Genomic DNA, 16,154 nt, shown 5'->3' with positions numbered 1-16,154 from the left:
TTATAAAAAACTATTTATATATAATTTATTTATATATATATTATAAAAAAATACTAACATGCATTTCTTTTTTTTACTAATAAGTGCTCTTGAGGGTGTCTAAATACCTTCAAAATACTGTGGTTTTCCACTCTGGAGCAATTATTCTGGAGAAAATCATAGTATAGTTTAACCGTGAGTATTGTGATTCAGTTATAAAAAAAACTTCACTAGTGACAGTGAGGATTTCAGATATGGACACAATAAATGAGTAACACTTTCTGTGTTTCTTATTCTGTTACACAAATATCCGTAGCTAAAAAGTACATTTGTGTCATCTTGCCATAAATGTGGATGCTAGAGTGTCTTCACTGTTGCCTCTAATGACTCATTGGAATTTCTTGCTATGGAAATCCTTGGCTGGACCAAATACCAGAGATTTTGTCCCTCCTCCCGAGTAAAGTAAAGTAAAACTTTATTGTCATTCACACCATACTACAGAAGTGCACAGCTCAATGAAATTTCATTCCCCCAAGCTCCTGAATAATATAACACAGAAATCGTGTATTAAATAAAAAAAAAAAAAAACATGAATCGTATAATAAACAAAAACATGGAAACAATAAATGCATACACAACAGCAGATTCCCAAGCAATCATAGGTACAGAAACTTCACCAGCCATGTCCGAATCATTCGCAGTGGTGCCCATCAGTGACCACAGTCAATCTCACCAACTCCATTACCTCCAAGTCCCAGTCAAATCCCCTTCCGACCAACAGAATTCAAAAACTCAGATCTAACTTAGATTTCAGATCCAGATTACTTTAAAAAAAACTGTAGACAAGAATCAAGCTTCCGCCACATGAAGGCCCAAGCTGTCACAACCACAAACGAACACAGTCCTCCCGGTCTTCAATCACCACATTCTTCATCTCCACACCAGCAATGCTCCAAATCTCTGTCCAGTCCGGTTACCTCTGACCAGCAAAAACTGAATCCAGATCCAACAGAAAACCGAATCCCCAGCCATCCTCCACAGTACAACTCTCACCAAAGGCCTGAACATCCACAACCAGTCCAACCTTTCCAAAAAGCCGACAATATCAGCGATCCAAGCAGGACACCATGGCTGCATCCAGTCACACAACCAACTACACTAAATGGACTCCAAAAATGGACATCAACCAACAAATTGCTACACAAACACAGAACATGTTACAGGAACCAGAGAGTGCACTGCCACACAAGGCACCGCCATCTTAATTCCATGTCAATTCCAACGTCAGCATGTTAGGCTATAAGTGTCATCAGCTTGTCTCAGATCTTTCTTGCCCTCACAGGATTGGAGCCCTATTTTCCTACTCCTAAGGCCAGAGCACAACTCACCCCACCCCAACCCATAGCAATGACAGAGGGGAATGATGGAGAGAGGGAAAAGTCTACTGCAACAGTGAACACCCTCAAACATCTACAGTTATAGTAGTAGGCACAATTGTACTATGTTCATCCCATTCCCAAAACTCTAAGCTGGGTGGTTGTTGAGGTGCAGTCAGTCAGAGGAAAGGAGCCCCTGCAAATGAACTCACCTCTGGCTCTAGAAGAAGAGGACAGGTGGTAGTTTTTGATAAAGTTGTGAACTGAAGACCAGGTGGTTACCTCCACGACTTCCCTGGTGGGCACTCCCCTGATAAAAACAGCTGTAGTGTCCATGTCTCTGGTGGTTCTAATCTGGTCTGGCACCTTTTTGCCATGGTGCTTGAAGATGGCCTGTTTGCTAACTCTTTTGCCTAATTTATTAGGAAGAAAGGTCACAAAAATTTGACTTCCTGAAAATGTTTTGTCTTGTCCTAATAAAGCCTGAGCTGCCTGTGAACATCAAAAGAATGCAAGGTTCTTGTCCCCCCTGTTTTAAGGGGATAGCAGGAAAATGTATAGTTTGATTGAGGGAGTATTCAGTAACCACCTTTGGCATAAAAGTGAGATTAGCCCTCAGAGAGAGACTGTCTTGGGCGAAATCTGAAAAAGGAGTCCTTATACATCAGTTCCTGTAATTCAGAGATTCTTCTAGCTGAGATAATGACTACTAGAAAGGCAGTTTTCCATAACAATTTGATCTGTGCAGAGGCTGCCACTTCAAATGGGCAGAGTGAGGGAGGAGCATGGGCAGGCAGACAAAGATGGCATAGACATGTTGGTGTAAGTGGACCTTATAGAACTCAGACAGATAGGTGAAGGAGCAAGGGGAGATTAGCCAGTAAATGCTGCTCACCCTTGGTGTAACACTAAACAGTACATAGTTTCCATTTTGAGATGGATTATTTCTTAGTACTGCATTTTCTGGCCTCTTTTAGATTAGTTAAAATGTCCTTGTCTCAGAGCTGAACCTCAGGAATGAGTATTACATCCTCCGGGCTGCTAGCTTCAGGGTGTGTAAGTTGCTTTGTTCTTTGCCAAGAGATCCATCTCCTGTGGAAGTCTTGTCTGCTCATGTTATGTAACAGAGGGAACCAATGCTGCCTTGGTGAGAAAGGTGCAATCTAGACCACACTTGGTTCTTCCTCCTTGATTTTTACGAGTAACCTGAGAATGAGAGGTATGAAAGGGAAAGCGTATAGAAATAAACCTATACATGGGAAGGAGAAGGCATCTGTCCTTAGCGCCTTGTCTTTCACCCTTGAGGAATACATTTTTAAGTGTCTGTTGTCTTTGTAGGCAAAAATGTCTACTTCTGGCATACACCATTTTCTGTGATTTCTACAAAGATCTATTTTTTGTAGCATCCAGTTGTGAGAGACATGCTCAGATGGTCTGTCAGATTATTTCCTTCTGGAAGGTTCTAAGCTATCAGGTACAACCCCATCTCTTGTGCTGCCTGCCAGTGCTATACAGTTAGGCAGCATAGCGGGTAGGAGTGGATACCTCCCTGTTTGTGTACCACATAACTATGGTGTTGTCTGTTTTTATCAGCAGGGGGCCTGGTTTCCATAACTTTGTGAATGTCACCATGCCTCTGTACACTGATCATTTCCTTTTGATTGATGCGGGTTTGCTGTAAGATTGTGTCTCACTTGTCTTGTACTTGAAGACTACCTGAGTGCACTCAACAGGCTAAGTCTGAAGCATCTGAGTTCATATTTTGGTTCCTTAAGTGTCATCAAAATGGGACCCCTTGTTCTGAAGGCAGGATTCTCCCACCACAAACACGGTCTTTCAGGCATGGCAGAAGCTTTTTATTGCAGTCTACAGGGTGTTTGTACTGACAGCATTCATTTTTGAGGAGCTATTGTATTTCATTCATGTGCAGTTTCGCCAGGAGAATCATAAGAAAGCAGGCTGCCTTGTATCGCAGAGACCTTCTGAGGATCTCTCTGGCTGTCACTGATTCCTATTGGGCTAGTTACTTGAAGTACTGGGTCAGAAAAATTACTTTTTCCTGGGGTAGAAAGCCATTTGTTTTTCTGTGTCTACCAGAGCTCCTAAGAACACCAGCCTGTTTGAGGGTTTAAGGAGAATCATAGGCCATGGTCAGGTGAAGAGTCTTCCAGCTCCATCAAAGACTTTGCTTGGATTAGGCAATCAACTAAGTATGAGTAAATCTGCGCATCTGTTATTCTGCAAAAAGCAACTACTGGAGCCACACATTTTGTGAACACTCTGGAGGATTGTGGGCACTATCCCCGGTAAGAATTTACAGTGCCCCATCCACTCCTCCAGGTTCCTCTTGAACAGTATCCTAGAGGGGCTTTGTTTCACATGAATTGGTAGCCTGTTACAAAGATGTGGCAGTCACTGGGAGATAAATTTGTCCTTCCAGCATGTCCTATTTAAGGTGCAGGCCATATTTACGTCCCTGGAATGAGTAGCCCTAGACCAATTTGATTTATGGATATGCAGTAAGTTCATTAGGTTTGGGTTTTGGGTTGCTCTGTAGGCCAGGCATATGTCTTCCATAAGAAGTTTGTATGATGCAGAGTATAGTGACAAGGACTTTAGTCAGTCTGTGTAAGGCACATTCTGGATGCCCTTGATCTTTATTTAAAACCTCTGAAGTCTCTCCATTTGCTTAGTATGGTACATACCAAATGGGAATTTACATTCAATTATGGGCTGGATAAGTGCTGAGTATATGGGGGGGGGGGTTACAACTTCTTTTGCTCTCAAAGTGGCACCTTTACTAATCAAGTGAGCTACATGGAAAGCTTTCCTTACAAAGGTAGACACTTTGTGGTTGAAGTTAAGCATGGCCAACCTGTGATTCCAGGTCCCTTACCACTTCTTGGGTGCTTAGGGTATTATTGTTGATTTGATAGTGTGAAGGGACATTGTTTGTGTTGAAGAGAATGAAGATGCATTTCTTTGCATTCAGTTTGAGACCGTGACTAATACACCAGTTGTTGGTCTGTGTGAGACCCTTCTGGAGTATACTGACATCATTTGGGGATTAATTGATTGCACCTAGTTTGTCATCATCTGCAAACTTGGTCAGCCACAACCATTTAGTTTTGGCCTGAACTTCTGAGAATTATATAACAAACAGTAGGGGATCCAGCACTGACCCTTGTGGCACCCTGCTTGTAACAGGTCTGCTGGTTGATGTGGAGTGACCCACTTTGATACTGTATGTCTGGTTTGTGAGCCAGTTGGTAATCCATCATACAACAAATGGGTTTACATTCAGTTTGCTAAGTTTATTGGTAATGCTTGAATATAGAATTGTGTCGAAAGCCTTTGCCAAGCTGAGGTATGCTGTGTGCATAGATTTGCCCTCATCAACGGCCCTGGTACACTTTTTCAAACAAATCCACCAGATATAACAGGCAGGATCTGCCCTTCATGAAGCCAGATTGGGTAGGGTCCAGGATTTGGAAGTCATCTATGTCTTTATTTATGAGGTCCATAATAAGTTCCATGGCCTTACCTGGGTCTGTTGCTAGGCCACCTTTATGCAGAGGAATAACTGTAGCTGTTTTCCATTCAGCAGAAACAAAGACTGTGATTAGGCTATGATTGAAAAGGGTACTTAGTGGTGATGCTAGTTCATGTTTTAGCCTGTTTAGAAGACAGCTTGTGATGCCATCTGGCCCCACAGAGGCCATATTCTTTGCTTTGGATCAGGCTTTGAGGACCTGTTCTTCAGATATGAAGAAAGAAACTGTTGCAAAAAAGAGTAAAATCCTATGACTGGAAGAAGTCCCTGGTCAGCCTCAGTAAGAAGCTGAGATCCCTCATAAAATCCTGCAAAGCTAGTTATGAAAACAATAATGCCACTGATTCTAAAGACAACCACAAAGCATTCTATAGCTATGTCAAGAATCTCAATGGCAACACTCTGATCTGCTTTGAGTTACATCACAATGGTACTAAATATACAGAACCAACTGATATTGCCAACATCCTGTCAGACAGGTTCAGTGCTAACTTTACCCCACTCTCACCCCCTAAAGGGCCCATCTCTATACCGGAAGAATGCAAAGTTCCTGTAATCACGGCTGCACAGGTAAAAACCTCAATCTCCAAAGCCAAGAACACAGCATCCATGGGACCTGACAACATCCCAGGCTACCTTCTACACACACTACAGAATGAACTGGCACCCCACCTAAGTACCATGTTCAGTCATAGCCTCACCTTAGGCTTTGTGCCCATTGAATGGTGCACCGTGACTGTTATCCCACTCCACAAATGGGGAGCCAGGACAGACCCCGGGAACTACCACCCCATTAGCCTGACGAGCCTGGTCTGCAAGGCCATGGAACGTATCCTCATGGAATTCATAAACAAAGACGCTGGAGATCTCCAAACCCTGGACCCCACACAGTTCGGGTTTATAAAAGGCAGACCATGTCTCCTAAACCTGACAGACTTCTTTGAAGCAGTCACCAAAGCCATCGATGAGGGTAAGGTGGTTCACACAGCCTATCTAGATCTCATCAAGGCGTTCAACATCATCCCCCACTCTGGAATTATAGATAAACTCACTAAACTAGGTATAAATTGTACAATTGTGAACAATTGATTTAGTTTTTCTGGTATATCTTTAAAATCTGGCAAGTGTTTATTTACTGCATTGCTCTCTTGCTTAGGTTTCTTAGCTATAAATCTTAGTTCATTCTGAAGTATGCTACTTTACCCCCCACCAAACCTTTCTGAATGCATTATTATATAATAACTGCCTGTTGTTGCCTTCATGCTTACCCTAGAATCTCTGCTTTTCTCTTTTCCTAGTTGAACTCTACAGTTCCCTACAAAATGGTGTCTACAGGACTGCAATCAGTTTCTCTCAACATTTAAACAGAGTAGGTTGCACACACAAAAAGCATTCGTTAAGCTTTCACTTACAGTGCTTTATAATTAAGCAGGTCACCATATTGGTCAGCCATAGGGCTCTTTGTTTCTACTTGAGTGGTTGCCTCCTTCCCCTGTAACTGAAGTAAACTGACTCTTACATTAAGCTGTAATACTTACCTTATAGCTTTAGAACACCTTAGGAAACCTTGTAAACTGCAATAGCCCTGCTATGTTCGCTCCCCTCCCTGCCCCCAATTCCCTCCCATCCCCAGTACCTCTAAATTTAAAGTACTATAGCCACTCCCCCACTTTCTAGATCCTATCTGCTTTCATCTGGGATAATTCCACCCACCCCCATTCTACTACCTACATTTTAATAGCACCTATTAGCTTTCATCTGGCATTCTTCCATCCCCCTTCTAGTACCTTTACCTCACCACTCTATCTTCTGGTGTTGCATCACGAGGTAAAACAGTTCCTTAACTCACTAGCTGAATCACAGATAATGATATACTCCTCTTTACTACCCCTCTTGTTCACACCATACCTCCTTACCTTGTATGAAAACCAGTTTCTCACAGGATTTCAGGTCCCAAAAGGCCATACTATCACCCCAGGTGTAAATCCTTCCACCTTCAACCATACTTACAGTACCAAATCCTATCCAACATCTTGTTCAGTCTATCAACATCTCAACCCCAGGCACATTAGCTCTAGATCCAAACACTACCACAAACTAATGAACAAATTTCTGAAGTTCATCACCCAGTATAGACTCAACCTAATACTTGGTGGTGATATTCACCCCAACCCTGGCCCACTCACTTGAGATACACATATCCCCTCTACTTGCAATCTAAGCTACAAACCTACAATTAATAGGCCAACTACCTCTCTCCTAGTCTGTCATCTCAATATAAGAAGCATTAATAACAATGTACATGAACTGCATGCACTTCTGGATGTCCTCTCCCCTGAGATTCTCTGTTTATCTGAAACCTGGTTAAAACCTAACACTAAAGACAATGAAGTGTTACCACCTGGGTACAACATACACAGGCTGGATCATGCTTCGAGGAAGGGTGGTGGGGTAGCTGTACTCTATAAATCTGAGTTGAATGTCACCATAAATGTAATACAACCACCTCAGATTAATAACTCAGAGATTCTTGCCACCAAATTGCAACTTAATAAAAATAAATGCATTAATATCATCTGTATGTACATTCCCCCAGGTAACAATATATCTGCATTTGAAGATATCCTACACTGGCTATCATGTCACTACCCCCAAGAAACCCTACTACTTGGAGACTTTAACATAGACTGGGGCACCTGTTCCTCAGAATCCCCAACCACCCATATTAACCTGCATGCATTTACACAAATCATATCCACCCCTACCAGGATAGGTAAACCCAACCAAAAAGAAAGTATACTTGACTGAGTACTAGTAAATAGTCACCCCCAACTGTACACCTCTGGTACCCTCCTTAATGGCCTAAGCGATCACCTTCTCACATATGTAATTAAGCACAAAACCATTAATTCCCAACAACCCTTACTCAGAAAGGTTAGAAACAATAAAAACTTTGACCCTGCCAAATTCCAACAAGAACTAAACTGATGTAATTGGTCTATTCTAAAACACCTCCCCTTAGAGGAAGCAGTAGCATACTTTAACAACAAATTCCTTGAGATCCTTGATTTGCATGCACCTGTTCATTCAAAGAGAACCAAGGCAAAAACTGTGCCATGACTTTCTATAGAGTCTAAACTCAAAATAACCCTTAGAAACAAAGCATGGGCTTTATGGCATTCTTCTAAAGACCCTCAAGATCACATTAAATACAGGCAATCCAGGAACGAAACCAAAAAATCAATTTTACAAGACAAAAAACAATACTACTGTAATTTACAGACAGTAAATCAAAATAACCCTCAGAAGTTTTGGGCAGGTTTAAATAATCTACTACATCCTGGAGAAACTTCAACCCCAATCCCTGCTGCTACTATTGATAAAACCCCTGAAGATGTTTCTGATAGTTTTAACCAATTCTTTACTGAGACAATTCAAGCCCTAGCTAGCCAACTACCTCCTAGCTTCCCTGGTCCTGAAAGTAGCACCCCTAGAAACCTACTCCCGTTCAGCTTCCAACCAGTCGCCACTTCACTTATCCGTACCTTGATCAAAAAATTAAAACCCACTACACTTTCTGCTGATCAACTCCCTGCCGAGTACCTACAAAAATCAGCTGATGCTATTGATTACCCCGTCTCAATACTAATCAATCGAATCATAGTAGAAGCTAAAATTCCCACCATCTGGAAAATATCCAATGTAGTCCCACTTCACAAAGGAGGCAGCTCTACTGAATTCTCCAGTTATAAGCCAATAGCTATACTCTCTCCACTTGCAAAGATTATGGAAAAATGTATTCATAGACAACTCATGCACCACCTAATCCAGAATCGCCTTATGGCAGATACTCAGCATGGCTTCCGTCCTCATCACAGCACTACTTCAGCCCTCCTAGCCTTTACCAACACCATAAACCATAATCGCAACAATAATTATATATCCTCAGCCCTCTTTTTGGATCTTTCCAAGGCATTCGATATGGTTGATCACCAACTTTTAATCCACACCCTGCAAACATTCTGTCTAGATACTGGAGCCCTCCAATGGTTTCAATCCTACCTGAATGGTCGACAGCAGGCTGTCCTCTGGCAGAACAAACTCTCTAGCCTTCTACCTAACACCCTTGGAGTACCACAATACTCCTGCACTTGCTGTTCTCCATCTTCATTGACGACCTTTATACTGTCATCCCAAAAGTCAGCTGTATCCAATATGCTGATGACTCTACTCTGATTTGTTCAGCCACATCTCCAGTAGAGTTATGGTCAGCTACCCAGACCACCTTTAATACAATAGAAAACTGGCTTTCTGAACATCGTCTGATCCTAAATCCCAAAAAAACTAAAATGCTGTTATTTTCACCAACACGTAGATCTACCGCTTTCACCTTTACCATAAAATCAAATGGTGGCACAATAATCTCCCCTGACCCATCTACAAAACTATTAGGTGTCATCATAGACAATAATCTAAAATTTGACCTACATGTTAACCAAACTATCAAAACCATCAATAAAAAACTAGGGTCACTTTACAGAATAAAAGCCTTCCTAACCCCTCCAGCTAAAATTGCCATAGCTCGCTCTCACCTTCTTTCAACCCTTCTGTATGCATCCCCTCTACTCTCGAATTTAAACAAGACTGTCCTTAACCAACTCTCAATTTGCTACAACCACATTGCCAGGTTTGCCACTGGGCTGCCTTTTAGGACACATCATTGCATCAATCTAAATCAACTTGAACTACCCAGCCTAATCCAGTATAACCAATTGATTATGGCCTATAAAATCCTCTATAATCCGGACAATACTCCTGCACTTAAAAATATTATCACCCCCTATAACAATCCTAGACCGCTTCGATCCTCTAACAAACTACTAATTCAGACTAGCAAAATGAATAACACAGCCGGTGATTCTCTCTTTGCAAACTCTGTAATTAGATCCTGAAACTCTCTTCCAGCTGATATTACCTTACTTTCCACCTTAGGTCAATTTAAAACTAGACTCAAACAACATTTGTCACTTAACTGGCTATGTCAATGTATCAAGCCTGGCTAACTCTCTCTAGAATGTGTAAAAATATGTTAACCAGTTTACTGTGTAATTTAATTTAATCCTGACTTGTGCTCAGGATTTTTTATTTATTTATTTATTTTACATTTGTTGACCGGGCTAGTCTAGCTGGACATATATCCGTTTTCAGTAGAGGCCCGGGGAGAAAAGCTCCAATTTCATGAAGTACGAAAACAATTTACAGCAAAAAAGCAAAGCAGATTACAAAAGTACAATGGTAGGCTTGTGTAAGAATGTAACAATCAAAAAAACAGTTAGCAAGCACAAGGCAAGTTAACCAAAGACAGCTGGTTAACAATACAAATTTCTGAATGCAACATACTAAAGTTAGCATAATAATAACTTATAAGAAAATATCACAAGATGGTCAAACATGCAGAAGGAAGATAAAACAAATTGTTTTAAATGTAATATAAAAGAAGTAGCTGGCATCAATTAGTTATATAATTTAGAGGGACAGTTAGGGGATAGTGAGGGAAGGTAGGAGAAAGGGAGAAGTAATTTCAGTCGGGTTTAGTACAAGGACAAAGCCACTGAGTTTTAAGATATTCTTTGATGTGTTTTTTGAATAGGGGTGTGGAGTTTAGGTTAGTTATTTCTTGAGGGAGCCGATTCCAGATTTTCCCAACAGAGTTTGCAAATAATGAGTCACCAGCTTTATTGTATGATTTAGTAGAGGCTACTAGAAGTTTATTAGCAGAGCGTAGAGTAGCTAGGTTCTTATAAGGTGAGATAAGTTTTGTAAGGCTTGGGGTAGCTTCTGGGTAGTGAAGAGACTTATGAACGATAAGTAGTTGCTGATAGAGTAAGTGGTTATTTAGTTCTAACCAATCAAGTTGCAAGAGGTTGAGACAATGGTGAGTTCTAAAGGGAGTAGCTGAAATGAATCTAGATATACTATTATAACAGGTAGAGAGTTTGGTCAAGTTATTCTTTGATAAGTTAGTATATATAGCAGTGGCATAGAAAAGGATTAACTGTAACCTGTGGAACCTGTTTAACTTGCTTACTTATGTAATCTCTGTAAATAGTCTGTTTGTAATATGTAATGCTGGTATTATGTAATGCTGTATCTGCTTACCCTTGGAGCTTTTCTCCCCGGGCCTCCGCTGAAAATGGACATGCATCCACTCGGACTATCCCGGTCAACAAATGTAAAATAAATAAAATAAAATAAAAATGTCAGAAGATGGGTTGCCAACTGGTTTACTGACAGATCTCACACTGTGAAAGTAGCAGACTCCAAATCAGACTTCAGACCAGTGACAAGTGGAGTACCACAGGGTTCAATCCTGGGTCCTCTCCTGTTAGCCTGTATTTCAGAGAAGTAGATACCAAACACAGAAGATCTTTGGCTAACTAAGTTTGCAGATGACTACAAACTAGGAGTCATAATCGAAACTCCTAACGATGTGGACATACTACAAAAGGGCCTCACTGAGACAGATGCCTGGTGTCAAAGCCTCAAGTTCAGTGCCAAAAAGTGCATGGTCATCCTCTTTGGTAAATACTCTGTACCCATGAACTATCACATAGGCGGTAGTCTACTTTACACCGAAAGTATGATGAGACCTTGGGACACAGGTGGACAGTAGTCTCTCCTTTGATAATCACATCACCACAGTGGTCAGGAAATCCTTCTACATGGCACACATTATCACAAAAGGTTCCTCATCCAGAAAAAAAGAGGTAATTGTTCCCCTCTACTTATCACTCATTAGACCCATTATAGAGTACAACGCCCCTTTTGGTATGTACCTCACAAGACATCTACAACAACTGGAAAGGCAGCAGAAATACCTCACAAAGAGGATTACTGGCCTCAAACAGATGCCCTACGCAGACCTCAAAAATCTCCAGCTTTACTCTATCGCATATCGCCTATTCAGAGGCGACCTCTGGCCTAACATAAAAAGCTATATCAAACCCAGAGCTGTTGGACATGCTCCACTTAAAGAAATCTCAATCCCTCGAGCTACACGCTCTCGGAACCTAAAACCTTGTCACCACAATAAACAGAACATGCTGGAGGGATAGATTCCTGTCCCAGAGACTTTCCATACTCTGGAACAGACTACCTATCTATGTCAAACAGAGCTCCTCATTAGCACTCTTCAAAAAAATCTTGATGATTGGATGGGAAATAGGAAATTCACCCCGGGGATCACTTCTGTTTGACAGGGGAATAATTTTCTTGGGTGGCAAAAGCCAGGGTACCTTTTTGGTTAGGCTTATATAGGCCCTAGGACCAATAGCCTAGTACCTACCTATGAACCTATTTATTGTAGAGTTTGTTGATGCTGTAAGTCCACCACAGCAGCTTGATTTTACTTGGGGCTCTGGTTTTGATTCTATCTGGTACAGCCGAGTTTATACTCTTATGCAAGTGATTGTACAGAGCATTAGTGTAAGCTTCAGTGTAGTTATTAGTTTCACCTTGGGGCGGTGCATGGAATGCATTTATACCTTCACCTAGGAGGGTATAGTTTGCCTTGGTGAAGTTTTTTAGTCTGATTTCACCCTTTGAGTTCTGGTGTTAGTGTCCGTTTGAAGGTGACTGATTTAACTATTGAGGATCCAACAGTTGTAGCAGTGCACCTGTTTGCATTGGGATGAATCAGCTAGGCTTGAAATGCCTCCGGGTTCAATAGCCTAGTAAACTCCTACATACACAAGTTTATTAAGAGAAAAAAAGACCAGACTATTGATACTACATTCATTACTTACTGTCTTTATTCTGGATGAATTTATATTGACTCTGCACATTATAAATGAAAACAGATACATCTCCATCCACAGAGCTTGAAACAAATTCTACATTTTGGTGTGTGGGACTCCCATTACTGTTTCACTTCCTCAGCGTTTAGTGATTTTGTTGCGATCATGGTGTTCATCAAATGCCTAGCTTCAATATTTGCTCATCTGACATTCATGGATGATCACACCTGTCCTTAACTTAGTGACTGCTTAAGCTTGAACATTGCAGTTCAAATTCTGCAGTGCATCCCTAGCCTGTATCTCTCTTTCTCTGTCTTCAAAAACCAAACCTTTCTCTCTCAGGTCAAGGAATTTCTAAGGGCCATTTTGAATAATACATTTTTGTGACAACTTTATATCAGGAGAGGATGCAAATGATGGTGGATTTTCTCTACATTTCAGAACATAAAGAATTGACTGCATGGACCTTATCATGATTTTAGTACTTGATCCTCCTGTAGCTGTCTGGTTCTCCATCCCACGCTATACGTGAAAAAGGTGATATGTGACCTGCATAACCTGTAACATCTATTTCTAGCTTCTGAAGAATTACCTTGTCAGTACCAGCCCTTGTGAAATAATTCCATTGGTGCCACACCCAGAGTGGCAAACTGTGTAGTCTCTATCCCAGAAGATGCAGCAATTTAACCCCAAAGAGATGTTATCTATCTAGTTTGTATTTGGATGAACCATCCAATCTCGGGTAACCCAAGTTGGGTAACAGGACACTGGCTAGCCAGTAGCTTATTGACCCATGCTTGCTGGGATTTATGAGGTGGCACACACTGGCCAGTAGGGGCACATACACCCCTACCACTGTTAGCATGGGTCCCTGGCATAAGTTTGCGTAGGTTGTGTCCTCAGCCTGCAAAGTAAGCACTGCTGTAGGATTAAAAATGCAAGTAATTGCCCCTGAGTCAAAATCAACTCATGGCAACTCTATGGGAAGACCACCTAGGGTTTTTGTGACATATATTACAAAATTAGATTACCAGGTCTTTCTTCATCACAAATACTGCTGCTACCCAGTTGTTCCCCAGCTAAGTTTCAAACACAGGTCTACTGGTTGGTATTCTCACACCTTAACCTCTAAGCTATCAGGCCAGGATGCTGTATGATTACTAAGCCCTTTTTTCACAGCATGCCCCATATTCTATGATCCAAATCTGATTCTGTCATCCTTCTGCTGTTTAAACTAAGAGCCTATATATATATATATATATATATATATATATATATATATATATATATAGTATTTTGCTCCCACTTTTCTGGTGATTAATCTTATCTGTCCTTTGTTATTCCTTGATAACTCTTGTCATAAGTCATTTACTTATTTCTGTTTACGAGTTATCCCAGAAGATAGATATTTGTATGTAGCTGGATCCGCCAGTTTACCCAAATATTAAAACAAGGATATTGAAATGAGTGTCAGGCCCTATTAGCAATGTAAATTAAGTGATTTAAGCTACCAGTGTGTTTCTGACGTATGTGTAAGGCATTCCTATTAACTCTGTTGTAACTGGGAAGTTACAAGATGCTTAGGGGAAATAAATAAGAGCAACACAGTGCTCATTATTGGGCACTGTCAGCTTCTGCTGTTTTATTTTTTTCTTTCTTTCTTTTTTTTGACAAGACATGCAATCTTGAGTCTTAGACAAACAGCAGTTATTCATCAAATCCAAAACATTGTTACATAAAAGGTAGTATGGATCCTATTTTCAAGTATCCATGGTTTATAGCAAATAAAAAAAAACACAGAATAAAAAAAAAATATATATATATATATATATATTTCTGGGTAGACATCCATCTCTCACAATATGCTTTTGAACTCCAGACTGTTATAATGCGATGAGAGTGCCTTTCTCTAGAATGATGGCATTCTTATACCATAACAGACCATAGAACTCATGTTTTCTGAAGAATGACAATGTACTGTACATATTTCACATAATCCTAAATAGTGTAAATAATAAAGATGAACATTTTACTTTGGGTTAGAATGTCCTGCCTTCCATTTCTAACACACTCAGGATTGCTACAAAGGGAAGAGCAGAGACAATCAGAGCACCCTCTGGCAGAACACAATGTGTTTCACTGGCCAGTAAGAATCCCTATTCTATTTTTGCAGATTATGAAGATGTTGGCTAGTGCAGTAGAATGGCGGCACTTCCTGCACTGTTCTGAGAGACAAGAGTTCTTATACACAAAAAACTCTTTCCTAAAACCTTATCAAACAACCTGAGACATCTATCACAATGCATCCCCAATATGGCCACAGCTGCAGTTAGGCTAAGCTACACTAATCACACTTTTTCCACAGTAGTCCCTAAACTCTGTGAATCGCTACCAACCTACCTAAGAGAACTCCCCTCACATACAGACTTTAGAACAAAACTTAAATACCTTGTTAAAAAAAATAAATGCCAGTCCAGCAATCGTATTTGTTTAGTTTGGAGCATCAGGCACATATACAATCCAAAGTGAAAACAAATGCATTATTTGCTCTTGTATCCAGCTTGCTTGTAACTTGCCTTTCAATCTGAAATGTCTAAAGTTTGTATAATTCTCTAAATTTTGTATGGAAATATATCCCTGTATCATGCTCTATATAGCGTTATCTCTTCTTTGCATTGTCATATTATCATTTAGACTGTGCCTGCAAATGGTCCATGGAGATGCACTGCTCTGATAAATAAATGTAAAATAAAAATGAAAAAATAAATAAACCTAGGCCTGCTTGAAAGTGTCAAGGATGAACGAAATATCTACTTTTTAGCATTTCATCTTCTTGAGAAAGATGAGCAGGTATGGTCAGGAGCATCAGTGGTCAGCATTCCTACTAAGTGGCAGTAGGACTGGGTATGAGACTCTCCCGAACCAAACAGCAGTATGGATAAAAGCACCTCCCTGTCTGGCTAATGGATGGTCTGACCTTATCTGCAGTAGTTTATGCTGTGATGACTAACTGACTCCTACAAGACAATACTTGCAGTAAGAGAATGTTGTTGTGTCTTTCGGCTTTTCCCAGTTAGGGCTCGCCACAGTGGAACTCCGGTCCGCTAATGATAGGCAGTAGATTTTTACATGCCAAGTTGCCAGCTCTGACGCACAACCTTCAACGAAGGTACGCCCATTCACGCATGTCTCCACACAGAAGACGGTTTAGCTGAGAATCAAACAGGACAACGTCTTACTGTGAGGCGACGACGCTACCGCAGCACCACCACCGCAGTGGACTTGCAGTAAGAGAATGCAGGTAGAAAACTGTCAAATGTGAAATATACTGTTATGTAAATTACCCTCAGTTACATATATATCGCCTTTGTTCCTAGTGCTCATCTGTCACTATACAGCCCCAATATTGTCCATCTTATACTGTTATACTGTCATTCTCAGCAGTGCTGT

The 16,154-nt window shown here is 40.8% G+C and overlaps 1 protein-coding gene across 1 annotated transcript in view; it reads right to left on the bottom strand.

Moving 5' to 3' along the window:
• Positions 1-16,154, bottom strand: part of LOC122787933 (BICD family-like cargo adapter 1) — a 194,613-nt gene that overhangs the window by 42,590 nt on the left and 135,869 nt on the right. The gene's annotated exons all lie outside the window — the stretch shown is intronic.

This window comes from Protopterus annectens, chromosome 13.part0, assembly GCF_019279795.1.
Source record: "Protopterus annectens isolate FY-2018-M chromosome 13.part0, PAN1.0, whole genome shotgun sequence".
NCBI lineage: Eukaryota > Metazoa > Chordata > Ceratodontiformes > Protopteridae > Protopterus > Protopterus annectens.
The sequence above is the reverse complement of the archived record's forward strand: the minus strand, read 5'-3'. Positions and strand labels throughout refer to the sequence as shown.